Source organism: Anas platyrhynchos, chromosome 1, assembly GCF_047663525.1.
Source record: "Anas platyrhynchos isolate ZD024472 breed Pekin duck chromosome 1, IASCAAS_PekinDuck_T2T, whole genome shotgun sequence".
Classification (NCBI taxonomy): domain Eukaryota; kingdom Metazoa; phylum Chordata; class Aves; order Anseriformes; family Anatidae; genus Anas; species Anas platyrhynchos.
Genome location: NC_092587.1, coordinates 33103891 through 33127180, shown reverse-complemented (window position 1 = coordinate 33127180; position 23290 = coordinate 33103891). Strand labels below are relative to the sequence as shown.

The 23290-nt window shown below is 37.3% G+C and overlaps 2 long non-coding RNA genes across 3 annotated transcripts in view; one reads left to right on the top strand and one right to left on the bottom strand.

Annotated features, from left to right (window-relative positions):
* Nucleotides 1-12082: 12082 nt before the first annotated feature.
* Nucleotides 12083-23290, bottom strand: part of LOC119715503 (uncharacterized) — a 32295-nt gene continuing 21087 nt past the window's right edge. Inside the window, exons 3-4 of the long non-coding RNA XR_005262557.2 lie at nucleotides 12820-12984; nucleotides 12083-12171 (exon numbers count right to left, since the gene is read on the bottom strand). This is a non-coding gene — a long non-coding RNA (uncharacterized lncRNA). The remainder of the gene's footprint in view (nucleotides 12172-12819; nucleotides 12985-23290) is intronic.
* LOC101790195 (uncharacterized) lies at nucleotides 14641-21554 on the top strand. Of its 2 annotated transcripts, none has more exons than XR_011807319.1 (6): nucleotides 14641-14799; nucleotides 15768-15842; nucleotides 16187-16271; nucleotides 18014-18130; nucleotides 18566-18717; nucleotides 19977-21554. It is a non-coding gene; the product is annotated as an uncharacterized lncRNA (long non-coding RNA). The 2 variants fall into 2 exon arrangements; XR_011807318.1 differs by having other exon boundaries at nucleotides 19521-21554.

Sequence of the window (23290 nt, the reverse complement as noted above, 5' to 3'; positions counted from 1 at the left end):
GGAAGCATGACACAAGTCTAGCTTGCCTCCACACCATACACATTTTTCAATCAAATATTTTCATACCATATTATATCTGTATAGGATTAAAAAAGGGGAATTTTATTGAATATTTTCAGCTACAGATACTGTCATATCTATCTAAACAATTGCTAGTGGGTATACAATTTTAGAGGGTTTTTAGCAAGTGAAAATATATTAGCTGAATGTTTACTGTACAAAACAGATGTAGCATTCAGAAATGAATAATCCAGTGATGCATTTATGAATACATTAATTTCAAAAAAACAGTTATTTCTGAACATATTTGAATGCTCACTTTGACATAGAAATAGAAAATCCACGGATGCATTTTCATCTGAGCTTTTTTGGACTATATATGGTATTTAGAAACCCTTAACAAAACCTCACTTTTATCTGTATAGGCAGTTCTGCACCATTTATATATCATAAATAAATACAAATAAATACAATGAAAGTTGAAGAATGAGGCACTGCTGAGAGAATATACTTTTTATATTCTTAATCTTTCATGTTAGTCAGGTTTAATTAGCTCCAATTAAATTTCTATTATGCAAACAGCTTCAATACATTTGTTAAAGGATCTTGTGTTTAAAATACTGATAAACAGAGCCCAACAAATATCAGATTAAGAAAAATACAGTTCCAGATTCAGTCTAGCTTGAAACTGCTGTAAGCTATACGAGAGCAAACTGTGAATTTAGGTGATGTGTCATTAACACAAAGAGGTTCTGTCCCACAGAGGATTTGTTCTCTACAGGACTACTCAAAGAGCCTGTACTAGTATTAGTCTGAGTTGATTCAGTACAGGTGGCTATTAAAGGCAACATGAACCCCCAATCCAGCTGCTAGAAATTGTTGCATGACAGTCATCCTCAGCTGTTGTTCTCTCTCCCTCGAGCCATGACCCAAGTTGTATTGGGTTTGTGTGGTAAAGTTGTGGTAACAGGGGGCTGCAGGGGTGTCCTCTGTGAGAGGAATCCATAAGCTGCCCCATGTTAGATGAGGGCCAGCTCCAGATGGCTTCAAAGGGACCTGCTGCTGCCCAGAACCATGCCAATAAGTGATGCTGTTTACAGCTCTGTGAGAACAAATTCAGGAAAGGGAAAACTCCTGTGCAGCAGCAGCTGGGAGAGTGAGGAGTGAGACCCAGCCCTACAGACACCAAGACCAGTGCAGTGGGAGGGCAGGAGGTGCTCCAGACACGCAGCAGCAGTTCCCCTGCAGTCTGTGGAGAGGCCCCTGGTGGAGCAGGCTGTCCCCCTGCAGCCCACGGGTCCCACGCGGAGCAGATCTCCACGCTGCAGCCCCCCCATGGGTGGAGGAGCCCCCGGTGGAGCAGGTGGATGTGGCCTGGAGGAGGCTGAAGCCCATGGAGAGCCCCTGCAGGGGCAGACCCTGGGCTGGAGCTGCAGCCCGTGGAGAGGAGCCCACGCAGGAGCAGGAGGTCTGGGGAAACTGCTGTCCATGGGGGACCCGTGCTGGAGCAGTTTGCTCCTGGGGGATGGACCCCGTGGTACGAAGCCATGTGGGAGCAGTTCTTGAAGAGCTGCTGCCTGTAGGCAGCCCCCACAGGCTCAGTTCGGGAAGGACGGCATCCCATGGGAGGGACCCCGCAGGGAGCAGGGGTAGAGAGTGACCAAGAAGGAGCAGTGGAGGTGAAGTATTGACCGCAGCCCCCATTCCCTGTTCCCCTGTGCCACTCAGGGAGGAGGATGTAGAATAAGGTGGATGGGGGAAGGTGTTTTCAGGGGGAGTGAGAGAGTGGTTGTGGTGGAGCTCAGCTGCCGAGCTGAGTAAATTCTCCACAGAAGCCTCACCAAGGAGCATCCCTGTCCTTCTCCCCATGCACCCATAACTGGGGCTTCTCTGTGGTCTTGCTGCATTAGCACCAAGGTGCAAATAGATTCTTATGGCAACTCCATCAGATGAGCCAGTACGTTTAAGGGACATTTTTTTACAACATTTCCAAACACAACGTCTAAAACTCAAAGTTTTAAATAAAAAAATAATAATAATTAAATTAAAAATTGGCTAACCATTGGACTATTGCAGCTCAGGTACAGTAGCAAAGAAATATTTTACCATGTTTGTGGTTAACTAACAAATTCTAATAACTGATATTGAGCTTGCAAGATGATTTGATCATGTTTCCAATCTATGTAGAATTAAACTCCGTGTTACATATCAAATAGGTTAGGTCAAATTCCTAGAAACAGAAAAAATAGTATTGCAATTACTCTTGGATTTCATCACCTGAAATGTATTATCTCAAATATAAACTGTTTTCTAGGCAGTACACTTAGGATGCTCAGATACTGAATCTGACACAGAAGTTCGCATCAAATCTGATGTAGATAATATAATAGATAAGAAATAGCCTGATGAATTGCAATGATTTCACATCACAAGTGTCCAAATTAATTCTAGAAGAATGAACTGAGATTCAGCCTACAGATCCCTTTCTACTATGCTTTTTTTTTTTTTTTTTTTTTTTTTTTTTCCCAGCACTCTTTCCTGTCACAAGGAATGGAGTATCCACCAAAAAACAATAATGCAAGCTCTTACATGACATGTCTGAAATGTATGTTTGGGCTCTCCCTATTTTCTAACACAAAGCTGGATAGATGTCCATCAAGTAATGACCAATGTTTTGGTGATGACAGCCATACTTCTGAGTACAGAAGGCTAGACTGGCTTTGAGTGTCACTAAATAACTGCATGGTCTGACCTCAGAAAAATGTGAAGGATGGCCACTTTACATAATAGGATTTTACCAATAAGTTGTTGAATCCACATTATCTTTGTTATTCATTACTTCTAAAGGTAAACATTAAATCTGAATAGAATATAGTCCCACTTAATAATGGGGCATTTCAACCCGAGGCAGGGATCATGATATACAAGGAACTAATTTAGAGTTGTCCGGTAATCTGTATTTGCTAAATACTCCCCAGGGCACAGCTGTGCTACTGTCTGCTAAAAAAATAGAACAGTCCCCAATTTAATGTGCAGCTGTGGTTTGGGAAAGAAAAAAGAAAATGAAAACAACAACAAAACCGACAGGGAAACATGCAAATCCTGTACTTACTCGATCTTTTTGGAAGATATATCTATTCAAAGTCCTGTAGAAAATCTGAATATCCAGAAAATCTACAGAATATAAGCACAATGAAAATAAAGCAATTAGGAGTAGTGTCTAAAGTTGCAACCCCCCCGGGTTAAAAGTTTTTTTACCATTAGCCTTTTCTAGCCTTTTCTTACCATTTCTACTAAGAAAATTGGTAAAGAATAGGCATGTGTTCTGGAGTATGGCATACTGTCACACCAGAAGGTCTGACATGTAAAGTAACTCTAGGCCCAAAAGCCCAATACCTTTTATTTCTCTTCAGGCAAGCAGAAAGAATCCTAGCCAAAGTTATCAGACACCATGACAATCAAAAAGAACAATCAATCAAGTCAGGCTCTCTAACATGAAATCTTCATATGGAAGGATGTCATGTTCATGTTCATATGGAAGGATGTCATGATGACAGATCCTCTGTTCATCAGAAATTAAGACTTTAATTAATTATAGTATGTGCAAGTTCGTGTTGAATTATTGAATAGTTCTGAAAAGAGAGAAAGAGAATGAGAGAGAAAGACTACCAAAAAAAAAACAACAACAACAAAAAAAACCACAAAAGTCACTTTTTTAAACCTTCAGATTTTTTTTTTTTTTTTTAATAAAGAATGAAATAAATAAAGGCACTACACTTTGGAATATATATATTTCCAAAGTAAAATGGTTTATCTTAGGTCAAGTAAAAATCAAACAAAAAAATACTTGTTCTTCCAGCAAAACTAAATGTATATTAGCTATTCACTTTGCTCTAAACTATAGACTAGTACTTTCAAGCAGAAACAAATTGGAAAGCACTGAAATGAAGGAAAACAGGTGCCTTTTCAAGAGAGAAACCAGCCCAAGGCAAATCAGCAAGGAGATCATGAACATGATGGGGATGAAATGCACAACATCTAAATATCTTCATGACAGCCCCTGCTGGCAAAGTTCCCACAGAGGCCAGGCTGTTATTGAAAATGTTTTTCTTGGCAGAACCATAAAATGACACCTGATCTCTCTAGGGATGGGGTTGATCCCAGCTGGATCCCCAAAATGCCACTTGCAGGAGCCTGCATCAGCAATGACAAATAAGATGCCACACTAAAATACTTATATATTTTATATTTTTATATTTTTTATATTTATATTTTATATTTATATATATATTTTAATGAAAAGCTACTCATAGACTTTTAGACCCACAGCTTTAAGTTTTGTTTTTAAAGCCCACTTCCTCAGGTATTTACTACTTAGCTTATTTACATTCACTTTTCAGAGCTGGAGTGACCATGTGCTGAGATGCTGGGAAGAAAGACCCTGTAGCACAGGGAGGTAGGAGGTGAAGCTGTGTTAGTCCTCCCCCCCCCCCCCCCCCCCAACTATTCACATCTCTATAAACAGAACAGTGTAGCTGGTCTTACTTTTCTTCAGTCACTTTCTCTTTTGTTTTTTCATGGACTGCATCAGCATACTTTTCATTCAAAAACAATGACAAAGTTTCAGGTGACTTTTCCATCTTTAGGGTCAGAATCCAGATCAATTAATCTATCCAAATGAACTTCAGACTGGCAGTGATTTCACCACAATTAGATCATTTTTTTCTGATAAAATCAGGAAGGGCTCTTGCATCATGAAGACCAGCCCTCCTTCAGCCAGGCTGCAGTATTTCACTCCTGTAATAGCCCAAAACAGTTGTATTGAAGGCACATCTTCTGAAAAGCAGCTTCATTTTAACATTTATCATTGTTACTCTAAAAGGCAAAAAACAAACAAACAAAAAATAATCCTGTTTTTCTACAGGGCATAAATACAAAGTCTCAGAGGTGTTTTTGTGGGTTGAAGTTTGTGAATGCAAAGCTGGTTTCTGTGAACCCAACATTTTGCCCCAAACTGTCATTTTGCTGGTGGAAAATCAGTAGGTGGAAAGAAGAGGGAAGGGGAAAAAATGCATCTGAAAACATTTTTCAGATTTTGAAAAGAAGTATGTTTAATTCTGCTTCTGTATTTTATTTCCTATTGTATTTTATTAAAAATACAATATATGGTGATTTTTTACACAGAATTTTACAACATCATTAACTGTCAATGCACAGCTTTCAATGCACAGCTTTGAAGGCTGATAATGTATTCTGCTGGTCAGCATTGACCATGTGTTAATATACTTTTTTTGGAAGCAAGTACAAGCAATCCATAATTATATATTCCTTTACACCAGATACTGTCTCCCCCTGCTCCCCTCTGGCAGTGGCTCCTCATTCTTTGGGTCCCCCCTGAAGCTGATGTTGGTTAGCTCAGAAACAAGAGGGTTTGACTCAAAGACTTTATGACCATTGTGAAGAATCTGCATTCCTGAGCTTGGTTGTGGGCAGCACCCCTGGCCACCCCATGCAGAGCAATCACTTCTTCCTAGTTCCATGGAGAAAACAACAGGGCAAGGCTGGGAACACCAACACCAGCACCAAGACAGGTGAAAGATAGCGAAGTGCTGTCACCTTTCACTTCCCACTCCTCTGCCCCAAAAGTCCCATCCAAAAATGTGCGTTGAAGAGAAGAAAAGTAACTGCACTGCTAAAGATCACATTATGATGTGTACAAATGCTATTGGGGATGCTACAGTAAAAATGATAATTGTAGCCTAAGGCAAGCTCCTGCCTATCTTTCAACCCACACAATGAAAGTTTGGAAAGCAGTAGAAAGTAGGGAGTTCTTCACAGTGGGCAGCTGATAGCTCCAGTTTCTGAGACCAGGCCCAGCACACACATAAAATTATTGGCTTCTGCTTCCTTAAGTATCTCTTAATTAAAAGAACTGAAAAGAGCTGGTTCTTGTGTTATAAGAAAGTGTAATTAAGCATACTTGAGGGTTTCTTGTATGTTTTAAATTGAATAAAAAAAAATCATTACAACTGAAAACCTAAGACTGAGGTAGCTAGGTCAGCTCTCACAATCCAGTTGTGTTTCCCAAATGGTCATCCATGGTCAAGCCTCAACACTGCACTCCAGCAGGCAGTTCAGGGTAGATTAACCCAATAATTAACACTTTAATTATCCTGCTTTTCTGTAGCAGTATACTGATTTGCAGTAGCTTCAGTAGTGGAAGAACCCTGGAAGTATTTAACACTTCTCTTTTATTAGTGAAGTCTGCCTTTTATTTTATAGTTGTATATAAAAGTATTATATAGGTAGTGTATATATGAGTATATATAATTATATATATATATGTATACACACACACTGTTCCCCAGTAATTGTATCTTTATAGTTTAATTTCTTGTCTAAGTCCTCACTGTATATAAGAATTAGAGAGGTCAGTTTTAAAGAGTTGAAAGACAAGTGACAGGTAGCCCCATCTTCTCTGCTGAAGTCTGAAGGTATCAGAGGATGATTGTTTTCATCTCTCTCCTTCTTTTCTTTCTTTTTTTTTTTTTTCTCTCTCTCTTCTCTCCCCCTCACCACAAAAATCAGACCATTACCCAATACAATCAAATGACCTATGGGGCTCATTCTGTGTGTATTCAAGTCATGAACCTCCCACCTCTTTTGAAAAAAAATCTGCAGAAGCTGGCATTACTAACCCGTGTGTATATGATGGGCTTGGGTCCTCACCCCACAGCTGTGCTAAATGCACACAAAGAAAACACAAACCCAGTGCAGGACTCAAAGCCATGTGTCCATCATGCAGCCGTTCAGAGCACCCAGTCTTAGCCTCATCTAATTTTATATCAGTGAAACTGCGTCACTGCTCCATAGAGGACAACATGTTCCTTGCATTTTGCTAGAACTGGGCTGATCATAAATTATTTTGGGGCATATTTTCCCTTGGGTAAATGCACTCTCCAGTAATGTGCAATATACTTGAGAATATGCTTCTGCAGCTTAGCAAAATGAGCAGGAACACCAACTCACTCACCCATTATTGTATGTAAAACAGCTTTGTATTTGCAATTACCAGGAGAAGTGACAGGACAGTACCCAACTGGGAAAAGTGGAAGCTGCTGAGATTAATTAAATGTTCCCATGGCAAGAACTATTCTGGAGTACATGCCAGGTTTCAAAAGAAAAATCTTTTGTGTTGCTTTTTTGTTTGTTACTATACAATATGTGATCCGTCCCCACCCCCAATCCCCCCACCTTCTTTCTGTTTTTTGACAAGCAGACACTTTGAAAAATGAAAGCTTAAAAGGTCGACTTCTACTAACAAAGTACATTCAGTGTTTGTAATGTCAGGTTTAATTCTAAAGTGAACAGTAGTAGAACTGATGAAAAATACTTCTAATATGTGGCTGAATAGAGGAAAAAATCCAACATAATAATTTTTAAACTGTATTTTAGAAAAGGAAAAGTAGGAATCCTTTAGGCATTCATAGCTTGAGAAAAAGTCTTGAAAGTTTTCAAAAGACCAGTGTTGATCAAATGATTACTGCCATGGTCACACAGACACAGTTTACATTTTACACTGCTGCTTCTGTAAAATTATACATACTAATTGCACAAAGTTGAAAAAGATGCATTGCTCAAGACTAGATGAAACTCTGAACTGGGGTCCAAAAGATGCCATTTTGAACAGTGCTTATACACCAAAAAGGGGTTTACTTCAAATCCATAAATTCATATGGAAACAGCTGTAAAAATAGAGTTCCAGCTCTCTAAATCTTCAAATAGTTGAAACCTTGCCAAAGGTTGATTCTACTCACAAATTGTTTTGATTGGAATCATGCCTACCAGCTGAAACAGGCTCAAAATCCAAACATGGTAGATACCATGCACAAGATTTTGAATTCCCGATATTTAAAATGCTTCCTGGTGGTTTTTTTTTGTTTTTTTTGTTTTTTTTTTGTTTGTTTGTTTGTTTGTGTGTTTGTTTTTTCTTTTAAAATACTGAACACTAAATAAACACCAGGCTAAAATGTTGAGAGTGTGAGTGCCCATGGAATCAGCCTGATTTTCTACTACCATGTACAAAAGATCTGGGCTGGGTTTAGACCCATATCAGCAGAACTTCAGCACCAGATGCCTCTTTCCCCACAGTGTAGTCCTGTAGATCCAGACTATGGAGGAACATTGAATGAGGGAAAAGGGAAGGGGATGGTGGTGCAGGGCATAATGCAGGTGTACCCCAACAAGAATGTGAATACAAACAGAAGTGTCATGTCAAAGCTTCTCAAAACTGGATCATCCCAGTAGGGTACCACAAGAAAAAAATTAGAGATTGTGGCATGGCAGTCCATACAGCACTAATTTCTTATATCCTTTTCAGCCACTTCACCCCAATGCTGTACTCCATACCATCATAAAAGCTTCTTTGCAGTCTTCCCATTTCCCCCAGCTTATGAAAGAAAAAGCTCCTCTGTATTTTTCCCTCTTGAAAATGCACGTTTGATTCTTTCTAAAAAGAGAGTGATTGTATGTCTTGTCAGCAGTTTTCTTGGAGTTAATTTTTGGAATAAGATGGAGTCACCTAATAGACTTCAAAGAGTTTTTTCAGAAATAGAAGTTCAACTTTTTCAAGGAAGAATATAAGGGGATTTAAGGATTTTTGGTAAGGGATGTTCTCTCACAGCTCTGTTCCAGCCATTTGAAGCTGGAATAATCAGCCATATTTTATTCCCAATTCATTATATACAATTTGGTTTCCTTATTTGTAAATCCTCTCTGCATTTTAGTGCAGAATGAAGCACTCTAAAATTTTGATTAAAGTCTTTATTAAGTGACCATCTCATTATATTTATTAAAAGTCTGGGTTCAAAAGTTCACGTGACTGAAGATTTACTGCATATTTTCCTGCAGGCTGCAGGCAGTGCTAATTTTAAGAGTAATTAGCAGATTACTGGAAGCTGAACATGTGTACAAGAGGCGACTGGAGATCCAATTTATTTGCCAGAATCTTTAGAAGTGACTTATTCATTCTTGATTCAGAGCCAAACAGCATAAAAAGCATTTTCGCATAGATGTTTATAATTTGCAGCATGGCAGTGCCTAGAAATTGCAGTCCAAGTCCAGAGGACCAACCTTTTTATGTATATATCACTGGAAGACAGAGCCTGCCCTAAGGATCTAGATGTTTCATTTAAACAGCAGAGTAATGAAATGATGCCCATGCACTTTCTAACAATTTAAAGAAATAAATCAATTCATTAAATAGTGAAAGATTAGCCATACTTCTTCTTTTACTGGAAAGCACAACATCTTCTACATGTCAGAAATCATTCATTGCATTTTACAACCTAAATAAGGTCTTGTCTTTCTCCCATTACATTCTATAGATGTTTTTCCAAACAGGAAAAGCAGTACATTTTTGTTTTTTAATTAGCTTAAATTGTCTGATTGCCATCTAAGAAAGATATTAAATACTTTAGGTAACTACAGTGTCATTTAATAACATTTCTGTTTAACAGATAGGATTAAAAGACTAGACATTTTCTACTTCCAATCATTAAATTCCTTTCAGTTCAGTGTTTAATACAGTATTAAATTGTACATGGTGAAGTCTTGTGTTTTCTTGAATACCACCAGGTTTTTTTCTACCCATCTTTAGAATAATTTGGAAGGTGCATTCTCAAGCTTGTGCAACATATCTATGTTTTCAGTATATACAAATTTGAAGAAATTCTACAGGTGATCTGCTTAGAGACAGTAGTATCAGAAATGCATTTCTTTAAGTGCATGTTTACTCAGACATCATCCAGGTGTGTGGGAAATAGTAGAATAGCCCAAATTATAAATTATCAGAAAACAAACAAAACAAAACAAAACAAAACAAAACAAAACAAAATAAAAAAAACTCTGACAAAGTGTGGCTCTTTGGATCAGCTCAACCATGTACCGCAGTATAAATGAAGTTTCCTGATTCTATAGTCTCTAAGTTCTGGTATGTGACAGTTAACTAACAATAAATAAATAAAACAAAAAATTTCCTAATATTCACTCTTTTTAGGTACCTCAAAAAGGACTGATTGGAGATAGGATTTCATCTATTTCTATTCTTTTCTATTTCTTCTACAACAACCTCTTTAACTTTCTGGATTTAGTATGAAGAAACAGTCTATACAATGAACAGCCATTATCATGAAATACTTCACACAACTGTGAAAAGTAACTAGAGAAATCTAGGATGGATATGGCAAGTCTTTCACAGGCCAGTCTGAGGAAAAAATCTGATGTAGGGTGGACTTGAATGTATAGGAAAGGCTCAAATTAAAAAAAAAGAAAAAAAAAAAAAAAGATAAAGAAAGATGTTGAGAGATCAATGTTGATCTCTATATTGAGAGAGGTAAGATGGAGATGTCAACTGTGGTAATAAGGTAGGAAAGTGAAGTGGGACTGTGCATCTATTATAGGCAACAGCAGAAAAGAAAGGTTAAAGGAGAGATGAGAGAATGAGTGTCCAATTGCCCTGAAAACAGTATTTCTTATCAGTATAAAAGAGGCCTCTTTCCAGCCAAACACTTAACCACATGTTTGGCTTGAAGGTCATGAAGAGGTTCGTGAAGCCAAATGAGCTAATGTCTTCAGTAGGCAGTTCTCCGGTATTCAGCTATACAGAGCCACCACTACACCAGCAGCAGTATAGACAGGTATCTAGGCAGATTTACATTTAATTACATTACATTTACATTAAATGTAAATACATTAGTATTTACATTTCAGCTTTACCTTGGTTCCTTTTAACTCAGTTTATAGGATAAAAAAGAAAGTCGGCCACTAAGGCTATACCAAGAAACCAGCCAGGGCTCAGCAGTGCTCCTGCGCATAGAACTGGACACACAGCTTGAGGGTTTTACATGAGATGGGGACTACGCCTCACAGGCAGAAAGGGCAAGGCAAAAACAATTTATCATATGGACATCAGTTATGCCATGGACATTTGTCCACATGACCAGAGAGCACGCCTTGTCCTCTTTTATTTACTAACACAAATGTCACCAAACCAACCCAGTGCAGAGATATCCAAATTAACTCTAATTTGCGACCTCAGCTACAGGCCTGCATCTGTACTACATTCTGTAGCTTATCAAGGAAGTAAGTTCTGGCACTGCACTGTAAAGAAAGCTTCATAAGGATATACACACACCATGGGCTGTGTTTACACTATAAGCTTTCACCATTTTGGGAAAGCAAGTCTTCTTTTCCTGCATAAAGCACAGCCATGATATGTTTGAACCAACCCTTTGCCCCCCTAGAGTATAGAGGCAGGCCTACAGCTGCACAAGTTTTAGTCTTTGCTTGCTTTTGCTTTCCTACCACTCTAATATTTATTGTGCCTCTCACATTTCTTCCACTTAGAAACCAGTTGCAACAGTGCTAAAATAGAAAGCTCAGTGGCAGCACTAGTGTTGCTCCTACAGGGTTTATAAAGCCTGCTTCACTGTTTTCACCATCCTCTCCAGACCCACTGAAATAACAACCCCAATGCAAGAACACACAGCCCTAACAGTTTTTTTTGTTTTTGGTTTTGGTTTTGGTTTTTTTTGATGTTTCACTCCAATTATTGTGCACAAAAATACAATTAGCATTTGCAATGATATGAACAGCTATGCTATTATCCTTGGTTTAGCTAAGAGTCTTGGATGATGTCATTTGCTTGCACGGAGTTCTGCTGAGTTGCTAAAAAGACAGAAAACTAAATTTAACTTAGTTGTTCAATGGAATAACCTCAATGGACTTCAGACCTACTCAAAGAATGCGTTTGGCCTAATTTACACTGAAGTGCTTTTATATGCACTTTGCAAAAGGTATGTTTCATGATAGATGCACCCATATAATATAGAGCAAGCAGGTTTGATCATATTCCAAGCAGATCAAAAGCAGCTGTGTGGTCATAGCCATAAAGTGGCAAACCCACATTAGCACACGTTGCCTCTTCAGATGGGTTGCTTTGGAATGAATAACAATTTAACAGAATCACAGGGCCTTTCAGCAGGAACTAACTTGCAGAAACACCTTATCAGGCTTGCAGACATACCTTACATCACTGGAGATTAATTGCTTCTTCACAAGGATTACAGGATTGCTCCGTTGATATAATGGACTGCTATTCCTTACAAAACTCTGAAAGTACATGAGAAGAATAAATCTTTTCAGAAGGTGCTGATTTTAACTGACTTATGCTTCTTAAATTCACCTTTGCAGTGGATGGGAATTGCTTTGCTACTAAACCCAAAACAATTTGTTTTAATTTAACTCATGTTTAGAGAATCTCTCTTTACTTGCTTTCTATTTGATAGACTGCAGTCTTGTAGTTAAAAGGAAGAGATTAACTAGGACTGAAAAAGAGGAATAGATACTATAGGTTTCAGATACTATAATAGGTACTATAAGATCAGCAAGTTAATCATAATATTAGGTACCATCACCTTTTCCATTCTCATTGCTGTCAATGATGTGTTAACCATTGCTGGTTTTCAGCCTTGTAATTGTGTTCCTCAGATTCCAAAATCATGGTGTTAAGCTTCCCCTTCCAGTGCTCTGACCATGTCCATGTGGCACCAAGTCCACAAAACCACATCCTGACTTTTCATCAAACTTTATGTCAGCCTGAGCTCAGTGTTGCTCTTACAAAGTAAGATGGCTTTTTACTCAATGAGGCCATAAATATCCTGATGAGCATTAAGTCTTAAATTCTCAAGGGCAGTAGTCATTCTTATGATGTATGATTTTGGTGGCTGTCATACTTATGATAATTAGAAAGAGTGATACCTTTCAGGTCTTTGCTTATACAGTGGTTGTTTCATCTTGTCTACAGATGCTTCCCCTGTGCAAAAATCCACTCAACCTGCACTGGCTTCTTGATACAGCCTCAGCTCTCTCTGATTTTCATATTAACCCCTCTTCTTCTAGTACATGACTCTTCAAAGAAATTGCCTAAGGAAAGGAAAAGAGACAGCAAAATATGATGATCAGCAAGTTAATCACAATATTAGGAACCATCACCTTTTCCTTTCTCATTGCTGCCAATGATATGTTAACCATTGCCATACTGATCTGCGAGTTGTTGAGATCTAATTGTGCCTATTTAGAAAGCCTAGGCTAAAGAGTATGTTATCATTAGGTAACATAAATATTTTATTTCTACCTTTTATACTTTCAGGTTGCATAATAGCACACATGCCCAGTCTCTGCTCCTTATGGTCTATGAATTTGTCATGCTGCTACCAAGAAAGAACATTCATATGCAAGTCATACTGCAGTCACACAATAGCAAAGCAGCTTTCAAAATTACATAATTTCTTCCAGTTTATCATATAAAATTTTCCAGTTGGATTTCAGTTCATCATTCCTTGTGAACCTTAACCTCTTCAAAGTCTGGAATAACATTTCAGTTTTCTTTTGCTTGCTTTTCTTCTTATCTTTTCACTTCACTGCCACCAGGTACTATATCAACTGAGACACACTGATGTTGTCACATTTCCAGTTATTCCTTCTCAATCTAGTTTTCTTAAGATTATTTTTCAAACAGCATGGTGTGATTTAGGAATCTATTAGATAAGCTGGTAGATAACAGACTGGCTTTAAAAGCCAGAGGACTTAAGCTGGCTCTGCTATTTTAGGCTAAATTTACAGGCAAACCCTATAAACTGGCTGCTGAACAAACTGCCCTTCACTTTTCTCTAGAGTGTACTTCTTAAGAAGTGAAACAGTCATTGAAGCCACCTCCACTGTGGTGTGATAGTGCAATCACAGTATTATCATAGCATGTTTACAGTGCTTTTGGAGTGCATGTAGTCAATTACCAGGGATTAGCTCATGTACAGCTCCCCTCTCAGCCAAGGTGACACAGACACCTGTGACTGTGTTGAAGTTAGCAACAAATTCTGCTGAAAATCTTCTAAATCAGTAATCTTCTTAGAAAGACACAGAAGGTACCACGCAATGAGATTTGAAGTACTTGGCCTAATCACTACAGAACACTTTTTTTTTTAGCTTAGAAGAAATATTCCATTGTCACAGTGAAAGACCTGTTTACAATGTATAACCCCCAACAAATAAAAAGGCTTTTACATGGCAGTATTGACACAATACTACTGTTCTTCCACATATATCATTAAAAGACTGGTCTCTCAGCAGAAGCAGCAGCTCCAGCAATCCTTACCCTAGGTTTATGTTTGGAGAGACAGAGAGACAGAGAAAGATACAGAGAGAGAGCTCATGAGACAAGATTGCTAACAACTTCATTCTTTTGTTTTGGGCTGCTTTAGTTTCTGACATTCCCAGAGACTAACCAGCTGACAGCATAGTTCTAACTTTAGAGCAAAATCAGTTATTTCTTCCTTCCAAGTGTATTGTATGTCTAAATCATATTGAGAATTATATTGTTTAACTATCTTCACAACTGTTATAAACTCACATAAATATTTATTTTAAACAAGCATCTTCAAAGTGTCTCCTTACAGTCAGTAACAGACCCTTCCCAGACAAATACAGCTGGATGTTTTGAAATCCAGCATGATGAACTGTGGAAAAAAAATAAATAAACAACAATTGTGAACTGTGCACTCTTACGAAACTGCATTTTTAAGGCAGTATCTTAGTCCTCTGAAACATGAGTTGTTTATACTGCAATGACTCTAGTAAAATGTGCAGTCCTTGGTGGATGGCTGAATGTTGAATAATGATCATTACACAAAGAGATTTTAATTCTCAGCCTGCTGGAACTGAGGTGAGGGTGAAGAATGGCAGGTAAGACTAATCTTACGTTATTTTAGCTGTCTAAAATTTATGTCTTCATAAGAGCTAGTTCTTATCCATTGTGTTCATGAAGAGATCAGCCAGCAGAACCTGACAAATTATTCCTCCTGCCCATAAATAGGTGCCTACATTTGATCAGAGATATCAAATCTTTCTCATCTTGAACCCTAGTTGGCTAAATGTGATCAGTGATATATATAAACCTGAGACATGAGTCTGCTTTTTAAATCATTGGCATTTTTAGAGATTTAAAGGGAAGCAGGATCAATGATTTTCAAGACATAGAAAAAGTAATTATACTATAAAATCTTATTTAATTTCTTCTTAGAAAGCAGCATGTCTAAAGGGACATTAGGTAACTAAAATCTAAGTTGCAAGACTATCCTAGATTTCACTGTATCAATGGTAAACATTGTTACATTTACACATTTTAAATGGGAATTAGATATATATATATAATTTTTTTTCCTACGTTCATGGGGAAAAAAAATACTGGAAAACAATAGCTGGGTATTATCTTATTACCTCAGAAAAGTTTGCAAAATTTCTGTGACAACTGCAGAGTACAACGATGTATAAAATAACACATGATGAAGTGGAATGACTTAGAACAACTTACATTACAGATGTTTTAGCTAAAGTAGCATATGTATTATATATTTGACAAGTTTCTGTCTCTGTAAATATGTACTTGTTTTCAAAGCCATAAAGAAATAGTGTGTTAGTATGAAAACTGATGTACAAGGAAAAAAAAAAAATCTTCAGAAAAAAAAAATGTTTATTAAATAATTTCAGCTGTCAGAGAATGACTGAACTTTAAATATATAACAGATGTAAAATATTGCTTTATTTGGATGCTATTAGTATTATCGATGATTAAATAACCAAGGCACATTTCAAGTCATTATGCTGAAATTTGTATTTGCAAACAAATAACCACTGTCCCATTTCTGTTACAGAAGTGCTCCAGCATGCAGGTAACCTCTCTCTGAGCAGCACCTGAGGCAACACTGGAACAGTTCTATCAACCACCAGTGAGTTTTAGAAAGTTACATGATCATACCTGCACTGTTTAAAGTTCTTTTGCATGATCTGGAACAAGAAAACATCACAAATATCAGTACAGTATAACAAATAGCAAAATAAATGTGAAAACTAAAAGTCATGAATGTTGTATGTCTATGACAGTGGCAGCCAACTAGATCAGTTTATTTCTGTTTATTTCAGTTTATATATTCTTTACTGCCACAGATGATCACCTTTAGATTTATCACATGGCACTTCATGAGATTTAAAACAGCATTTGCTGCAATCTTTCTTGATATGTATTCCTATCTGCAAGCAATAAGGGTAGTGCAAATTTATTATTTTCATGCAGAAACAAGCAGAACAGGAACTGTAGTACTAAAGAGTGGTCAGAAGTGATACTCAAACTGCACATATTGCACTCATGACCCATCATGGTAAGTCATAAAGGCCTTTTTTTGTCCAATACTGTTACTTTTGTCTGGTTTTACAGAAGGTATGATAATGCAGTTATCTGGATAGAGCCAGTCACTGATTTACTACAAATACCTGGCAGCTATGGTTTTAACTGTAAACACCAAACCATTGCTCAACTAGTTGTTATGTTAGCAAAAATTCTCCAAACCAAAAGAGCAGCAGATGTGGAACCAGAGAGGGCTTTAAACAGTTTCAGTCAGCATTAGCATTACCATTAATTCTCCTTACCCTCTGCATAGCCAGACCAGTGACATCACTGCTAATTGTCTGCTATGTGCTAATATTTAAATCTAAACAAAACAGAAATTTGCATAGGACTTGCCCTATTATGCTGATCATGGGCTTCAAGGGTCTAAGAGAGGCACTATATATCTAAAATTTAGGATATAAACAATGTCTAAAGAGAATAGGCTACAGCTGGACCAACAGCTTCTAACAAGAGCTCAGCAAACAATTAGAATGGACTCAGGAAGGACAGTACTTTTGCCATTTTTACACATATAACTTTTATTTAACTAGTTCTTTCTCCTGAGCAAACACTACTGTGGTCCTAGCAAAAGGTAGAGCTACTGTTGACTGGCATAGACTTGTTTCAGTTTGCCGTGACCTCACGAGGATGTTCCCACTGATTCACCCCCACAGGAGCACCTCGTGTGCTGGACAGCAGGAGGAGATCTGCTGCTTCCTCACCTTGTAATTTCCAGAAGCATCGGTCCCCAACAGCAGGGCCATATGCATCTTCACATTACATGTATATCTCAGTGTTAAGCCAGTTCTCCAGCTCTTTTGTGCCCAAAGAAAGAGGGATGGCCAGTGACACCATAGCTAAATAAAAGCTCAGGGTAAATAACTGTTTTATTTTCTTTGTCTATCAAGATGCTACTAGGTTCCCTACCAGAGAATTCAGTGGGTCATGGCTAGAGTACTGAACAAACCATGAAATCTGAAACTAGCAAATGGGAACTATAAATATCTACAGGTATACATGAAGGAGTAACTCAACTAGAATATGCCAGATACTAGGACAATGTCTCATTCCTTTTTAATTAACAGATAATTTGATAATAAATGCTGATATTAAGAAAGACATTAAAAATAATGAATTTATATAAAGTTGCTAAAGCTTAAAGATGTTTTTAAAGTGATTGAATCAAATGAAAGCAGATGCCTGTCTGCATACATCCAATATTAATACTGAGAATGTAATACCTACATCTAGTTTATTCAAAAAATATACCTTGTTTCAAATAAATTCAAGTTCTTTTATGTCTGGCTTTAGCTTTCCTGAATTGCAATCACAACAAGATCTGAGTGTGTATCTGTTTTTTCAGGCTTGTTTTGGTTTTAATGTTATTATTTAGTAATTCAGCTGAGATGGTCTGAAATTAAATTTAGCTAAAATTACATTAAAGTGGAGCAACAATCACTAGACAGTCTAAAAAAAAAAAAAGAAAAAAAAAAAAAAAGAGTGATGCTTGTTGGTTTTGCCTGAATAAACCAATTACAGCAGCCTATTGAGATTAAGAGCAACTAAACAGAACTCTGGAATAAATGTTGTCTGGCTGACTTTAAATGGGGGCCATGAATTTTCCCTGCTAGTACATACTATATGATGTTGCAATGAGAAGTAGAATAGAGAGTCATAAGCTTTACAACACAGGTGACATTAGAAAACATTGACTGTGGGACCTCTTCTCTACAGATCATGGCAATTGCATTCATCATTCATCAGTTCTTTTAACAGAAAACAAGTTCCATACCTTTCACAGCTACAGACTATGTTTACAAAGAAAGTAAGCATGGACTAACTTCATTAAAAGTAAGTCATGACTTCCCCCTAATTTCAATAATTTCAACAGAAAAAAGATATGTTCTCCTTGGTCATCAGGCCTACTGGAGTGTGTGCTTACAGAAGGCTGATCTACATATAAGCTCTATTTTCTTTGTCTTTATCACAGCATGCAGGATTTAGCCTTTGAATGTGCATTTTGTTTTTCCCTTTTTAATTTCCTCATTATTTTCTTCTTAAAGCATCATTTAAATATTAAACAGCATGAAGTAATTGCCATAAAAGCACAACTGATTACTGGGTATTAGAAATTGGATGTTTCTTCACAATTTCAGTGCAGCAAATTGCAAAACAACCCTGTTAGGATGAACAATTCTCCAGGACTCCCTTGGGTTTGTTATAGTGAAACTAGACTGCACTGGGAAAGTACTGACAGGTTTTTAACTTCTTTTCATGCAATTAAAGGAATGGAAACAAAGTGAATGAGCACTGCACGATCCCATGAGCTCTCCAGAGAGAGCCACAGAACATTCTGAAGAAGACTGGTGGCCCACAGAGCACAGTCAAGGAGCTGCTGAAGGAGAGGTGTCATTGCAATAAGCCTGATTTGCTTGCAAGTGAGTTAAGCATGCATTTTAAAGCACATTTTACTACCACGTATTTTACATTCTGTACAAAACTCATGTAGACAATTCCTTAATTTAATTTTATTGCATCTGAGAGGTAATAACCAGGCCATCTAAAGAAGAAGCGCACCAAAGTTTCTCACTATGGGACACTCTAAACAGAAAAAGTACAATAGCCCTTTTTAGCATTAACATTGACCTGAATATTATGAGACACAAGTCTTCAAATTGTCTTCCATTTCTTATTTTTAAGTTCTTATCATATTTATAAACTATTTTTAGACTGTGCTTCATAATCTAATTTAGTTTTTTATAAGAATTCAAAATAAAATTAGTCACATTGCTATTTAACATTGATACATTCTTCCACACAATCACTCAAGGGTAGACTATGTTATGCACTTTCTGATTATAGATATAAATGGGCTGGAAATTACATGGTGTGCTACACAGAACAGAAAAGGGGGAGTAAAGCAGAAAATATAGACAGGAACTTTCAACGTCCTTGATGCAGAAATACACACCCTTCTCTGAATAGGCTTCACACTGTATTTTATCACAGTGTTTTTTTAAACACTGCTATTCAGAGAACAATTTTGCTAAAGAAACTACCCCTAAATTCTGGGGGGGGGGGGGGGGGAAGAGGGGAAATATTCTTCCTTTCAGTTCTTTCTTTTTTCTTCTTAAAGGAAATTAAAAAAAAAAAAAAAAAAAAAAAAAAAAAAAAAAAAAAAAAAAAAGGAAAACCTATTTGTCCAAGAATTATTCTAACTACTGCAATAATGCATCTGCAGATCTAAAGATGAGCAACACAGAGGAATCTGAAGCTTTATGAGACTTTGCTTTGCTTTCACATATGCAACATTTAGTAAGCATGTCCTGCTTAATATACTGTTCCTTCAATATGAGACTTTAATTTATCTGCGCTCTCAGTTGTGTTATGATTGCAAGCATTTTTAGCCATGTATATAAAGCCCCAATACAGGTGTAAGTTGTGAAAATGTAAAACATTTCACAATAGTTCATAAACCAAATCTCACTAAAGGAAATGCACAGTGGACATTGAATCAGACACACAGTGCACAATGGTGCACACCTGGTGCACAATAAGAACACTGAACTCCATTAAAGAATTAAAAATACTATACACAGCATTATATATATATACATATGGATGGTGGCCAGTCACTAGCAGGGATCAGTTCTAGGGCCAGTTCTGTTCAACATTTTTAACAATGATCTGGATGCAGGAGTTGAATGCAAGTTCACTGATGACACTGAGCTGGGAGGTGTTGTTGACTTCCTGGAGAGTCAAGAGGCCTGAAGAGTTGTCAAGATAGATTGGAGCATTGAACAATGAGCAACGGCATGAAATTCAACAAAAGAAAATGCCTGGTTCTTCACCTGGGATGGAGAGAGTCTAGACACAGGTACAGACTGGGAGACGAGTGGCTGGAGAGCAGCACTGAAGAAAAGGACCTGGGGGCACTGGTTGGTAGCAGGCTCAGCATGAGCCAGCAGTGTGCCCTGGCAGCCAAGAGGGCAAAACATATTTTGGGGTGCATTAAACACAGTGTATCCGGATGGTCAAAAGAGGTGATTCTCCTGCTTTGCTCTGGCCTCACGTTGAATATTGTGTAAAGGTCTCTGCTCCACAATAATAAAAGACATTAAGGTACTTGAAAGCATCCAGAGGAGGGCAACAAAACTGGTAAAAGAGCTGGAAGGCATGTCCTATGAGGAGAGGCTGAGGACACTTGAATCATTTGGTTTGGAGAAAAGGAGGCTCAGAGGCAACTTCATTGCTCCCTACAGCTTCCTGAAGAGGGAGGTGCCAGTCTTCTCCCAAGGAACTAGTGGCAAGATGCACAGGAACAGCACAAAGCTGAATCCAGGGAGGTTCATACTGGGTATGAGGAAAAATTTATTTACTGTGAGGGTGGTCAAACACTAGAACGGGTTTGCTAGAGGGGTAGTTGATGCCCCAAGCTTGCCAGTGTTCAAGAGGCATTTGGACAATGCCCTCAGTAATATGTTTTAACTTTTGGTTAGCCTTGAAGTGATCAGGCAGTCCAGCTCAACGGTCTTCATAGGTCCCTTAGAACTGACATATTCCATTCCATTCCATTCCATTCCATTCCATTCCATTTGATTCTCTCTATATATGTGTGATTTTAAGACTGCCAAAACATAGCATAGTTGTTATAACTTTATTGTAATTATTTTTAGCAACATAAGTTACTAAATATGGCATGAAAATAAATTAGTCAGGCTATTCAGGCAGATGTAATGAAACCATCTACCTTTGGGAAGAACTAATTTCTAATTTAAGAGAGAGAGAGAGAGAGAGAGAGAGAACAAGACAACTGTTTAAAATCAACAACAGTGAAATATTTGCTTTTAACCACGGAATGATTTACCTTCTTTCATTCAAAGTTGTTTTCCCGGGTGTGTACTTAGCTGTGTTTATGTCATGTTTATTTTAATAGAAGAAAGATTAATTTTTTATACATTAGTACAAGTGTAAACAGTTTAGACATAAGAGACTTTTCCAAGACTTCTGATTAAAAAGGACAGAAACTTACAACTACAGGACCTATATATACTCCAAAATACTCTGAGAGTGATGTCTCTAAACTAGGGATTGCAATGTCTAAACTGAATAAGCTTTTAATATATCAAGTACATGTGTGTGACAGATATTTGCTGAGTCAATGAGCATATGAGATCCAACAAGATCTGAAAGATGATGTAAGATACATTCAGTTTTAAAATAAAGGTATTCTTAATAGTCAAAGAAATTATCAATAAAACAACATGATGATGCATTTGAAGTTTTTGCAATTTTTTATTTTTTATTTCAGGGTGTTATGATTAAATGTTAAGATTAATGATTATATTTTGAGATTCTGAGCCACAATGTCAATAACAAAGGCTCTGCAACATGTAAATCCCCTAAATAAAAAGTGAAGTAGTTACATCCTTCAAATCTAATTTTCCATTTCTCAGATATTTGGCCATTTTCTTCTTACTCATCCACTTATTCATCCAGAGGGACTGTGGTTCCCTCTCTCACCTTAAGCACCATCTCACTTCAGAAGTTCAATAACATGCAAATGACTGAAAGGAGGAGTGCCAGCATGGCTGTTTTGCCATTACATAGGCTCAATAATATCAGTGGACTTAATGCTAGGAACAGCATTTGGGGAGTGTACAAGACACAGCCTAGATTCTCCATATTCTTAAAACACAAGCTCCCCATTTCTTTCAGATCCTGCTATTACAGTTCAGAAAAAGAACTGAACAAAGTAACAATATTTGGCACAGTATCATAAACAGTATCCTATATTTAATAACACTGATAATACTGCAATTGTCTTTTTTTAATTTACTTTGAGTTTAATCCCAGTTGTCATATCTTGAGAACTAAGAAAATGTGGTGCCAAGAATCTTCATATTATCCAGTCAAGCTCATTTAATGAAGTCCTCAGCAAAAATAATCCATGATAAAATGTCAAAGTAAATAAAATGTCTCAATGTAAATGGCTTGAACTTTCCAACACGCAGTTTTCACAGATACGGCCAATTCAGCTTCTTATTCATGAAGATTTGAGTATCGAATATTGCTCCAGGAAGTCTTCCAACTAACTGTATAGGAACTGAAAGATGTATTTATAGTATCACAATGAACCCACCAATCAGCACAAGCAAGAATATATATGGAAGGGAAAAGCTACAGAATAAAGCATGAGACAGCTTCTTGGATACTTTCATGGTCTCTAATGGGACTGTTTAGTGTGGCAGGTGTTTACTAAATGACAGAGATGCAATGCCTTCAAAGTAATAAGACATAAGAATTATTTCCTTGTTGTCATTTAAAACAGAAAAATGAAATGAAGTGGATAAAAACTGGGACAATGGTTGTATAAAAATAATTAAGCCAGCAAGTTTTTCCTCAGGGGTGCAGAGGAGATGAAATTGCAGTCATTTACTCTATATTAAGTGCTAAGAATGTGCATAGGGTTATACAGAAGTGGGAGAAAAGATGACATTTCCAACTAGTTTTCTAATCAGTGATTAACAGAGATTAGTATATGCCACTATAAGTAGATTTTTCAATAGATCTACTCAACATTTTCCACTGATGGCTTTATTCTGTAGAAATTCCTGTTTCTAAATGGGAATCATCTGGAGCTCTTCCACTTTGGGAAGTCAAGGTAAAGTAAAATTAAGGTATTAGCTTACACCCTACCATTGACATTGTTAGCCAGGTATGTTCCAAAGTGTCACAAAGCTAGAAATATCCAATTCCATCCTATTTCCTGCCTAACAATGCAGATTTGCTTTCTCCAAGTGCTGGGAATTCAAGCTTTTAGGTGAAGGAGCTGCCTTCTCTAAAAGTACTTCCAGCTGACCTGAAGTAGTTCTTACACTATCAAGTTGAAACCTTAGCGTATGATCACATGTTAATTTCACTAAGCTGACAAGGTATCACAATAAGCATTATTCTTCTTCAATGAGAAACAGTCAGTAAAATCACAGGAAGACACTCTGGTCTCTTAAA